Source organism: Tauraco erythrolophus, chromosome 19, assembly GCF_009769465.1.
Source record: "Tauraco erythrolophus isolate bTauEry1 chromosome 19, bTauEry1.pri, whole genome shotgun sequence".
Classification (NCBI taxonomy): Eukaryota; Metazoa; Chordata; class Aves; order Musophagiformes; family Musophagidae; genus Tauraco; species Tauraco erythrolophus.
In genome coordinates this window covers 6,808,719-6,820,427 of record NC_141483.1, presented here as the reverse complement: position 1 = coordinate 6,820,427, position 11,709 = coordinate 6,808,719, and positions in this window count along the sequence as shown.

The following is an 11,709-nucleotide window of genomic DNA, read 5'->3' as shown; positions in this document are numbered from 1 at the left end:
TCAGCAAGATGTTAATTAACAACAACTCTGGTTTCTGCTAGAAAAGGGGGTTTGTTCTGCTCTAGCAGGGTTAAGATGGGTGCTTACTACATAGGACAAAACTCAGTTTCCAAACACAGAATTGTGATTTTCCCCCGCCTCCCCATCCCTGTTGAAACGTCCAGGATACTCTCTAAAACACAGCAACACTCTACATGCAAAGCCTTATTAAAAACCAACACAAGCTTGGATCCTAGCAGTAGCTTTGGGATTCTCCTTGCAAACGCTTTTGAATGCTCTGTGGACATATAAATACAAAAGGAAAGCGAGGGGGTTAATATGATTAAGCGAGAGAGCTTTGTGCAACTTCAGCTGCAGGTGAGGCTTGTGCAGTATATAGCAGCTTAACAGAGATATGGTAAAGTTAAAGCTTTCTTACACGCTCTGCACGAAGCTCTCTCGCCTCTTTCCTCTGTTCCTCGCACTTGGACTTAACATTTTCAGCACACGGATGCAGCTGAGTTGCAAAGAGCTATCCCAAGGGGGACTGGAGCAGACAGTAGCTATGAAAGATATTTGTTAAAACCACAGGCAGAGAATACATCATCTAGACACAATGAATAGGGGAACAGCACACGCAGCCGAAAAGTCTAGCCTCTACTTTTTGCCTGATAAGCTGGCTGGACAGCCAGGCACACTGAACAGCCCACAAACATCCAGCTCTTCCCTCCCTGTGCTGCCAGGTGACTCGGGAATGCTTTTCCCTGCTTTGCATTCACCGTCAGAGGCTCTCCAGAGTCACACGCCCAAGTCCTGCAGAGGCCTGTGGGCCACATTCCTCAGGGGATTACATCCATCCCCAGCAGGAGAGAGGGAAGAGAGATGCAGGCCGAAAGGGATGGGCACGCAGTAGGGAGGGAGGAGCTGGGGGAGGGGGAGGAAGGAGCTAACTGTAGAGAACATCAGGACGAACACAGGCAGGAGCTGGAAGACAGTACTGCAGGAAACGGAGAGGGAAGCAGTCCTATACTATAACAATATTATATAAAATAGGGCAACAGGGCATCTAGATTCATCCGCTGTGGAGCTTGGAAATGAACCCATTATTCCCACATCTCAACACTCGTCCCTGTGCTACCAGCAAATATCTAACAGCTGACAAGAAACGTCTCTGCCCATTCTGGTGACATGCACATCTAGAAAGGATGCTTTGCCATTACTCCCACTTACTCTGTGCAGGCAGTAGAGGGTTGTGGGTCTGTGCTGCAAACCAAAAATCACGTCCCTACCCATTACCCAGAGGGAGTGAATGATATGATTGCAGATGATTTTTTTTTTTTTTTATTTTCTTTCAATGTGTGTGTTTAAAATAAAGTTGGGACGAGTTAAAAATTACAAAAATACTGAGGTTATGAAGTCCAACACTAAAAAACGACTGCATGCCTGAACCAAGAATGTCTGTTTCACCTTTCAGTACCTACTTCAATTCAAAACATCAGGTCAGGATCTCAAGCCATACTGGTCTCAGCAGTAAGAAAGCGCATCCTTACATCTTCATACTGAGCATAACTAACCTGCCGAATTGCACATGATTTGAGCCCCACCACCTCACGTTGTGTTAAACCAGAAACGGGCCACAGCAAGGAACTTGGTATCTTGCATACATCAGACGGCAGAGATTCTTTGCAGGATGATTTTCAGGAGAAGTGCCAGATATCACCGAAACTGTGCTTAGGAGGTGCAAAGTGGAGGAGAGAAAGAACACAAAAAAAATTATATTCTGCTCAGCCTGTCCTCCTTTTGTGGGGGTTAAGAGGGAGATGTGAGAATCGACAGAACTGCATTTGTACTTACGGCTGCTTTTCTAGGAGGAGAGAAAGGTGACTAAAAATCCTTTGCAGATATTACCTTTAAAAAACCAAAATCAACATAACAAGAAGTTAACTCTTCAAGCAAAAACAAAAAGAAAAGTGTCCAACAGATGCACAGACAAGCACTGACTTCAGTGGAGCTGCAAGGCTGAATTTGGCTTGAATTCTGTGAAGTACTTTCAAAGTAGGAGCATACTGCATACAAATGAGTGTTAAATAATTCGCATCATTAAGAGAGCTCTGAGCAGCTCATCTGGACTCTGAAAAAAAGCTAAAGCAAATGTGCATTGTTTAAATACCATTAGGGACAGCCATTAACTAGCATTAAGACATCTACAGTATCGACAGTTAGTGCTGTAATAAGGGACCCATCCTCCTTTTCAGGTTATTTTCTTTATTGATTTGTAGAATTTCTTATACACAAGCTTTAGAGCACCCCAGAGCTCAGCAATTCATGTAGGAACATCCACTAAAGAACTACACAATTACTTCTTTTTCATATCACATCTTTTAATTTTGGTTTCAGAGAAACGTAGTCCTGTTTGTTTGGTGTAGATACCACAGACAATTTAAACACCAATGTGTATCAAAGAAACAAAGACACAAATAGGTGAATGGATTTATCCAGGGTGACACAGAAGGATGCAGTGTACCAGAAACAGACTAAAGGATCTCAGTGCCCAGTTTCCTGTTTTAACCACATCACTCGATGAGCTCTAAGCAGAGCTGCTGCAGGACTAGGATAAACTATGGCCTCATACTATATCTCAGATGTTTGAAAACATGTTTCAGAAGTAGCAGAGACAGCACTGAACTGGCCAGGTGAAGAATGCAAATTATGCAAAGAACCAAAGGTACGATATAGTTTAATACAGTTAAAGGCATTCAAGAGCCAGAGCTGCAGGAGTTGATGAGTGATGGAATACTGAGAGCTAAATATGTGCAGCAAAGTGCATAGGGGGAGGCAGGGGCAGGCAACAGCCCACAGGCAGTTGAAGGGGAGCTGGAAGGAATCTTTAATGAAGGCAGAAATCGTTCTGGGTGACTCAGAATATTGGTATTCACAAAGAGAATTGAGAACAGGCAAAAATAAATAAAGCTGAAAGCAAAACCCGAAGGCCAAATCTCTCTCAATAGCCAGAACACTGATATAATCTGAGCAACCAAACAACAGGTCCTTGTGAAACCTCTCTCCAGCTACTTCCTGCACACCAGCCTCTCTCCACGGCTGGCGATGGCTGCAAGCAGCTCCCACCGCCCAAGCCAGCGAGCTTTGCAGGCTGCTGTTGTACTGACACCATTTTTCTTGCAAAACACAGCCCTGGTGGTCTCCCCTCTACACCCCCAGCCCTTGGCTGCCCCATGACATCTCAACTAGCGCATTGTGTAACTTCACAAACTTCCCTTGAGCCCTGAGCAGCTCAGCTCGGCTTTCATTAGCTGCCAGCTTTTGTACATGTCACAGGCACACACATCGGCCACTGACAGATTCGAAGTTGCAGAAGTTTTATTTATGAGTGGATTTACGCTAGCTAGCTTCCAGATCCTGCTGCCATCAGTCCAAAATGCTTCCAAACGCAGGAAGCATTTAACTAAGAATCCGAGTTCTACAAGTTTTACAGTGAAGACTGAAAAAAGATTAGTTTCAGGTTTTTATACATGTGTGATGACTTTTGTCTGTCTTCTTTAATTTTTCATTAAAGAGTAGTCAAAGAAGTCACAGTTATACATATCGGAACTGAGATCAGTAAGACTGAAGAAGAAGAGAGACTTCCTGACAGTGAGATCTATTAGTCAAGGAGTGGGCTCCCAAAGGAGGCAATGGGAGCACAAGAAGTGCTTTAGCAGAGCCAGCATTAAGTGCTCCAAGTGCTGCAGCCAGCTCCTGGGAGTGCCACCAGACATGCTGCCTTCGACAAGGCGGGATGCTGGCCATTAGCCTGCTAATGCACATCCTGGCTTGGCCTATTGCTATTTGGGAATAGCTCATTGACTTAAAATTTCATTAACAAGAAAATATTAGAAGATGATTTTCTGAGGGTAGGGGCAGGCCTCTAACATATCTTCCCATTACAAAAGGTGATCATTAGTAGGGAGAAGAAATGAACAGTCTTCATTAGTATTTGTATTAGGATTTATTCACTAACCTTCCCATAAACTACTTCAAAGTAAAAAACACTAAAATTGCTTGGATCCCCTCCCTGTCTCTTTTACTCTGCAGAAACCAGTCACTTTCCGACCTCGTGCTAGAATTATCAAATAAACAAATAAATAAAAGCCACCAGTTACAACGGGATTTAAGATTAAGAACATACATCTATAATTTCCTTACATTAGAAAGCAGACAAAACCAAGACACGCATAGAGATGCTACAATCAAGGCAAAAATCAGCTTTATGAACATTTCCAGGAGGAAGAATATAAAGGGGGGAGAAAATGGATTAAACTATTTTCCAAAGGTTTTAATGTCAGTTCAAAAACAAGCACTCGAAACACTTTCCTCATAGTCTTCTGGTTAGTGTATCTCACACTGTGCAGCAGGAACATTGTTTCAATGGTTCACCCAGTAACTTCCAAACACATTGTATTTAGACTTTAAATGTAACCTTGACACCGAATGTCTAGGATTTGATGTTTGCTTCAGTATCCTCATCAATGAAGCCTCCCAGCAATCTGCTTTAGATGTGTAGTAAAAGGAAGGTCTGTCCATGTATGATTTGATATTTCTAATATTTTGAAGACCTGAAAATCTATTGAAGAGTGGGACACAGAGAGCAAGAGAGAATTACTTTTTGTTTTTAAAAGCAGACTCACCAACACGACAACAAAGCCTGCCTACACTGTTGAACTTGACCTTGCCTCAACTGCACTGATTGGTTTCTTCACAAAGATGTGAGACTTCACGTGACTGATACTGTACAAAGGGGGGAATTGGCAGGGCCGTTTCAGCACCTGATTCATTCTCCCATCCCGAGTCCCTCAACAGCCGGGGTTCCCACAGGCGTAGCGCTGAAGCAGCTGTGCTCCAGGGAGTCTTTTGAGAGCCGACACTGAGGACACGGTACCTTTAAAGACCAATGATATTTGGCCAGTTCAGTCTGTCAGGGAAAACTCTTGACATGTGTCCATGCTTCACTCCATGCCGGCCATTCCAGCTGCTGGAACGGCTGTGTGGAATTAGCTGCATCAACAGAAAGCAATTGGGTGAAATATCTGATGTCAGTGGCCCAATTCGCGTTACCCGCGCCTGTCTGTAACCCAACAATTAGATCCATCATTAGCAGCTTGGCTTAATTATAACTTAGAACTTTTTCAAGCACAGACTTTGCACAAGATTTTAAATTACTATAATTAATTATACAGAAAGCCTGAAGTGTCTTCAGTTCTATTGTTAAATTTTTTTTTTCCTTTCCCCACACTGAGACCAGAACTTGGTTTTGTGAAGGAACTGGGCTCTAGAGTAAAAGAGAGGTACCTCTTACAGCCCGAAAAACACACAGAGAAACACCTTTTACATCCTATGCAAAGAGAAACAAGACTTCAGGTTTTTTTAGTCCTGACTAAGAGATGCAAGAAGGAATATGCTAACCTACACTTGCTTAGTTCCATTCTTTATATGAATTACTTCTTTCCTGCCTCTCATGTAAAAGGCTTTTTGCACTCTCCCCTAATTACTGCTGGTGGCCATTATCGGAGATCTGGTATCGGACAGCTGTAGCCCAGCCGGAACCAACTACTCCAATTTTAACCAGTAAAAAGCCTAACACAGAATCAGTGCCAGAAACACTGCAACTTCTTAAAAGACAGGGGAAGGAAGGTACTGTCATGCAAAGAAACTTTTCCCACTCAGCTTTCCAGTTGCTACCTGCAAGCCGAAAATATTACGGGAACGACACGGTATTTGTGGCAGCGGGTAACAGCATCTCCCACCTCTCTTTTCGTGTCGCTTTTCGTCTCGCTGCGGCCGAAGGAAGGCGGGGGCCCTCTAGGGGCAGGAGCACAAGGCCCTGAAGGAGCCTTCGGGCCCCTGCGGAACCATGTGCCTTTTCCACACCGAGACCCTCCTGCCTTCCCTTGAGACAGGAGCTGCTCCTGTCATGTGCAAGGACTCAGAGGCCGCAGGTCTGCGCGGAAAAAGCAGGCTGCGCAGAAGGAGGTCACAGGCTCTTTCCTAGAAGCGCTTACTCTGCAGCCTGGAATATGATGTAGGAAGTAAGTCTCTTTTCTACCGTTTGTGCAATCTTTTTCAGGGAAAATAGAACATCACCAAATTGCAGACTGAAGTACTGTAGCTAGGCTGGTCCACCACAACACAGCTAGAATTTTTTCTTTTAGGCTATACAAAAGACTTGGTTTTGCCGTACTGTACGTCTCAAGCACACAATGAACTCTTGTATAAAATGAGCAGGTTTATGTTTGTCAAGACATGTTCAAAATATTTCTTTCCAAGAGCTACTTCTATTTGAAGGCTAGATAACAGCTGCACCATTTAAACATTTAAATATTTTCTCATTCTAATGAGAACTTAAGATTCTTTCCAAACAGCTCAACATAACAACATCAGAATGTGGCAAACCCAAACTTCAAAATATTTTAACTCCAGTGAAAAAAAAAACCAAACCAAAACACAAGTATCAAAAAGCATCTAACAAGAAATTAAAAATTAGTTGCAGTGCCACAGGTATCAGATTTTGTTAGATATCCAAAACAGTGAAGTTCAAGAACAGCTTAACACTTTGAAAAAAATAAAGGTTTTTTTTACTATAAGGGATGTTGACTGCAAGACCTCTGCACAGTTATATATGCAAAACTACATTATCAGTTTGGTGAAACAGATAAATACCCATTACAGTCTCTACACATAATTTACAAGCAACTTTCTGCATGACATATTCAAGATTATGCTTGATTTCTTAAAAAAAAATAAAATTAGAGACAGCAACATTAAAGCCTGTAGTCTACCTTAGTGCTACGTGAATAGCAAACTTGATCTAGATGCAGAAAATGTTTTGTCTGGCCCTGGCCAAAGAGTAGAGATGTGAAGCCTGCATTATTAGAGGACAGCCTGTATTTCTTCAAGTTCTCCTAGTTGCTGAAGAAGCATTTCTGCTCACTCCATTTCTCAGATGTAGAGGACAGGCATTTCCAGACTGATTTGGTGAAGAATTAACTTCTGCACAGCAACCCCCAGCAAAGTTTCCTAGAGAATCTGGATGAAACCAGCAAACATTAGTCAAGGTAAACCGAGCAGCTCTACAAGAATTAAATAGCCCTCATCTGTGTTGTAACAGTCACTAATTCAGGCTGAAACCAAAACATCTGCATCACCACCACTGTTATCTCATTACTTTCTACAGCCTACGAAATGAGTGGCTACAGATTTTACAGCATATTGCAAAGAAACATTCATCAATGAGGGTGGTTAAACAGGACATGAAGATTTGTTATTGCTTGCTCAAGCAATTGAGGTGGATAATGCTTCTGTGTCATGACCTCATCAATGGCATCTAAGTTTATCTTCACGTAGCTCTAAATCCAAGTTTTACATTCATTTGCATGGGCTTATTGATTGCTTCTTGCTCAAACCCACCAGCGACAGAGACTGCAGATGACTGATATCACAGAGCAGAAGGTTGGCTATGAGCCCCATGTTGAACACATGGTCTACTGGAGATCTGCTAGAGGAAAAAGAAAATATTCATGAGTCAGACAGCACAGCCAACGATAATCAGCAACGTCTGGATTTCACCTTCCACCAATCAAAAGGAGATAGTGAAGGCAATCCTGGGCACCAGCAAGAAGAAATAATAGTGATATCCAGTCCTGTTCTCAACTGCAGCTGGAATGGGCTTAGACGTATAGGAAGACAGGACTCTTTTGGTAGGAAGTGCCAAAGATGCCTACAAGACACTGCAATGATTTTGTTTAGTTCGGTATTGTTATCAGCAAAGAGTAGCTGTAGTTGCCTTTGGGTGGTGGAGTTACCTGGATGATGGATTCCCATAATTGTTTTACATAACCATGAAAGAACAGCAGCAGTTAGCTGCTCCTTATGCTCACTGGTGAGCTAAGTGAATCACGGGCTAGGAAACTGCTGCTAAAGGCAGTCAAGCAAATCCCCAACCTACATTTTTCTGAGAATTTTCTACTTTTCCAGAGATTATTACAAGTGAATTTTCACCCCTGGAATTCTTATTGTTAAAAAAAAAAACAAAAACAACAAACCAACAAAATATTTAGAACCATGAAATGGAAGATATTTTCAAGAGATTTGAGGTTTGAACTGAAGTGGGTTCAAGTATGCCTACGGTATTTTGAGCAGAATCTACCTGATGACTGATTATGGTCATACTTATTTTTGTATTTCAAAAAATACCATGTCTGCTTCTCTCTGATGCAGCATCCTGGGCTCTAACCAGATTTTTAATTTCTCTTCTTCACTGGGATAAATACAATAGCATTTAGACAAACTGCCTGAAAGACTGCATCTCTCAGATCCCCAAGACTGTTAAAGCTTGCTTTTTGTCAAATCTATTATCTCTGTCCTGCTCTCCTCACATCTTCCTTTCTTGAGGATACGAATATCAGCAATTCAGAAACAATCACAAAGATTAGCGTAGCTTCCAAGCCACATTTCTATTTTGAAAGTTACCATCCTTCTCAAAACTTCCTCAACGTTCTGTAGTAAATTAACCCTAACGTACTCCAAGAATTCACTGTTCATCCTTCAGCGGTTAAAGACCACTTCTTTAACAAGCATGCAAGTAATCAACAGATTGTCATGATCTCCGCTGCAACAGGGGCTTTCAGATCGTTATTCCATTACTGTGAGACATTACGTATCACACCAAACTTAACCTGCGTTATTACTGTTGTTAACCGGTAAAAAGAATGAAAGAAAACTTAAGATCAAATCAAGGAATTAGAAGCATACAGTCCCTTTCTAAGATGGTTTTAGTGTCATCACCTTTTCAAGTAAGCAAGCTTTGTGACCCCAAGGACTGTTTCCTTCTAGCGCTTCCACCGGTCTCTTATCCCAGAAAGGCTCTATGAAAGAAGGTCAGATTTGGTGACAGGGTAACCACTCAAATACGTACAATATGACCATTGCGGATTCTGCTACTTGAAGTACTAGAATGAAAAATACATTTAAGAGAAGAAACAAACAATGCTTCAAATCACTATACTTTATTAATACTTCAGAAACATCAGATCCTACAGTGGGGGGTTCTTATCCCCACCCACTTCCAATCACTGTTTTGAAACCACTTCTTGCAATATGCAAATTGATACATGAGGCACTGTGTGAATACAAAAGTGACAATACAAAAAACCCAACGATTAAACCTCATGCAATACATACACACATATATATAAAAAATACAGTCATGTAGCATAGTACACACAAGCGCTATTAGAACAATCCACGAAAATGAATGTACAATATGCATAGCATTTAACGATCAATGACAACAGGTTTCTGACCTATGCACAAAACCAGTCAGTTTAAATACAAGTTTTATGATACTAAGTAACTGGTTAAGCCACAGCTTGTAAAACCTGCTGTACTGCAGCTTTTCTGCTCAGAGTCACCAGTGCAGATTAGCACACAAAATAAATAAGGACTACAATTCTACAACACTTGGCTAACAGCTCCTATTTCAAAGTCACTGGCCCTCTTACTTTCATTCAAGGTTCATTAGCCAACACGGTGGCAAGAAATGTGCCTAAAGCAACAGTTCTGCTCTTGTACTATTTTAATACTGATAAGAACGCATATTTTTAAGTCAGCAGGAGTAGTTACAGAGGCCTAACTTACCACTAAATGAGCACAGGACTGAAGTTACCGTACAGAGCAGACACTGAAGAACTGCAGAAGACATGGTATGCTGCAGTTACCAACCTGTCTGTTTGGTCAGCTAGGGCAAGAAAGAGAGAGACTGAAGAGGTGAAGAAAGTTAGAAAGCTTTTTTTCCCCACTCTAAACACTGCAAATGTTTGAAAACACAATCAGTCTGTAGGAATAAGGAAATACAGAGACAAGAATATTTCTGAAGTCCTGTATTCAGGATGAGAGCTATTGTTACCTGAAAGAGGTCTAAGTACTTGTGTGGAATAGCATGCAAATAACAGGATTTTCTTCTTACACATCCAATACTGGTCAATGCCAAAGAAACCACAGTCGTTGTAGTCTCTTATCTTCCTAGCTGACATGGTACTTTCTACACTTTTGGTGTTGCAGGCCTCCAAGCCAAAGATCAGACCACATCCACTATGAACACAGATGAAATTAAAATTATAAAGTGGTAACTAAACTGACTTAACAGCCAATGGAGTTCACAGTCTAAGAAGCAGCATTTTGGGGATGACAACGTAAACGGACATCAAAGAGAAGAAAAAGAAAATTGGAAAGAGAATAAGAAGACAGGGGAGGACTGACTTTCAGAAGAGGAAGTTAAAAGTAATTAAAGTAGTTAAGTAAGCTAAAAGTACTTCAAGTTAAAACTTTATACTGGTCTTTTTTTTTGCCATATAAAGTTTTAACCTCTAGCAAAACAGATATCTTGCTATTATTAAACACATTGAAAGGAAAAAGAAAAACAACAAAAAACAAGCAGCATTAATCATCCAGTATTAAGCAGAATACCTTTTAACAAAGTTAGAAAGGGCAACATGAAAAAGAGGAAGTCATAGCATTCAATTGCCCTGAGAAGGTCCCCACAGGATCTCTCTAGTTTCCTAGCTGCTATCTCTTTATCCTTAGACATCCAAAAGGGACCATCACTCCTTAGATTAAAGGATAAATACTTTCTGCAGGGAGTGATGGTCACACCTTCCAGCTCCATTTGCCAAAGCGACAAACCTTCCATGTGACATGTACTGCCACTCAAATGGTAAGGAACTTCAGGGAGTGATCTGCTAGATGAGGAAAGACTGATGAAGTTCTTGTCCATGGAAATCCAGAACCATTTTATCATTAATAAGTTCAGTACTTGCTATATTAATATCTCCTGGGAATTAGTAATCAGGCTTAATAGTTGAGAGAAAATTCAATAATCATAATCTAACTAGTCACAAAGCCCAGACACATTCAGCTCCTTAGAAAGTTAAATATATCTCTCTCTTCAGACTGAAAAGCACACATCAACAACAAGACATGAAAAACCTCGACTGAGAGGAGCTTGTTAACAAAATAAAGCAGACATTACAAAGCAGCCAAATTCATTTGCTTAAAACAGCGATTTTAAGCTGACAGTGCACTGCCAACTCTTCTAGGTTGCTTTTTTTTATTCCATTGTTTGCATTCCAAGAAGCTTGAAAACATTTCTTTTCCTATTGATTTTGTCCTCCTCTGTTTGACAAAAGCTGCGTCTTGCTAAATTTTCTATGCTGCCAACACAGCTGTCTTTTGTTTATTTTTGCATGCACCAGCAGCAGCATGCACAGCTTAGAAAACATATTAAACTAGCAACGTTGAACAGCTTGTGGGGAGGGCTTTGAGTGCTCAGGCTCTGAAGGGTCACACCAAAATAGAGGTTTAAGTGATCCTCTGTCAAGATTTTGGTTTCCTGTTCTATTCAGCAGAGATAAGGTTCTCACAAGAGCCTACCTGACCATTTTAAGAAGTGTCTGACAGATACGTGTTCAGATCCAGTCACTCCCTCATGTTCTCCATTTGATTACTTTTCAGCTGACATGACTGAAATCAATAGAAATCATTTTAGATACAGTAAAATCCAGTAAGTCTATTAAAACCAACCAAAACATACGCAGAAAGTGGCTGGCTTGGCCCTTAGAGCTGTCAGTGCAGCCAAACAAACACTGAGCAGGGCTGGCTGTTCCGATGGCTGGATCGAGT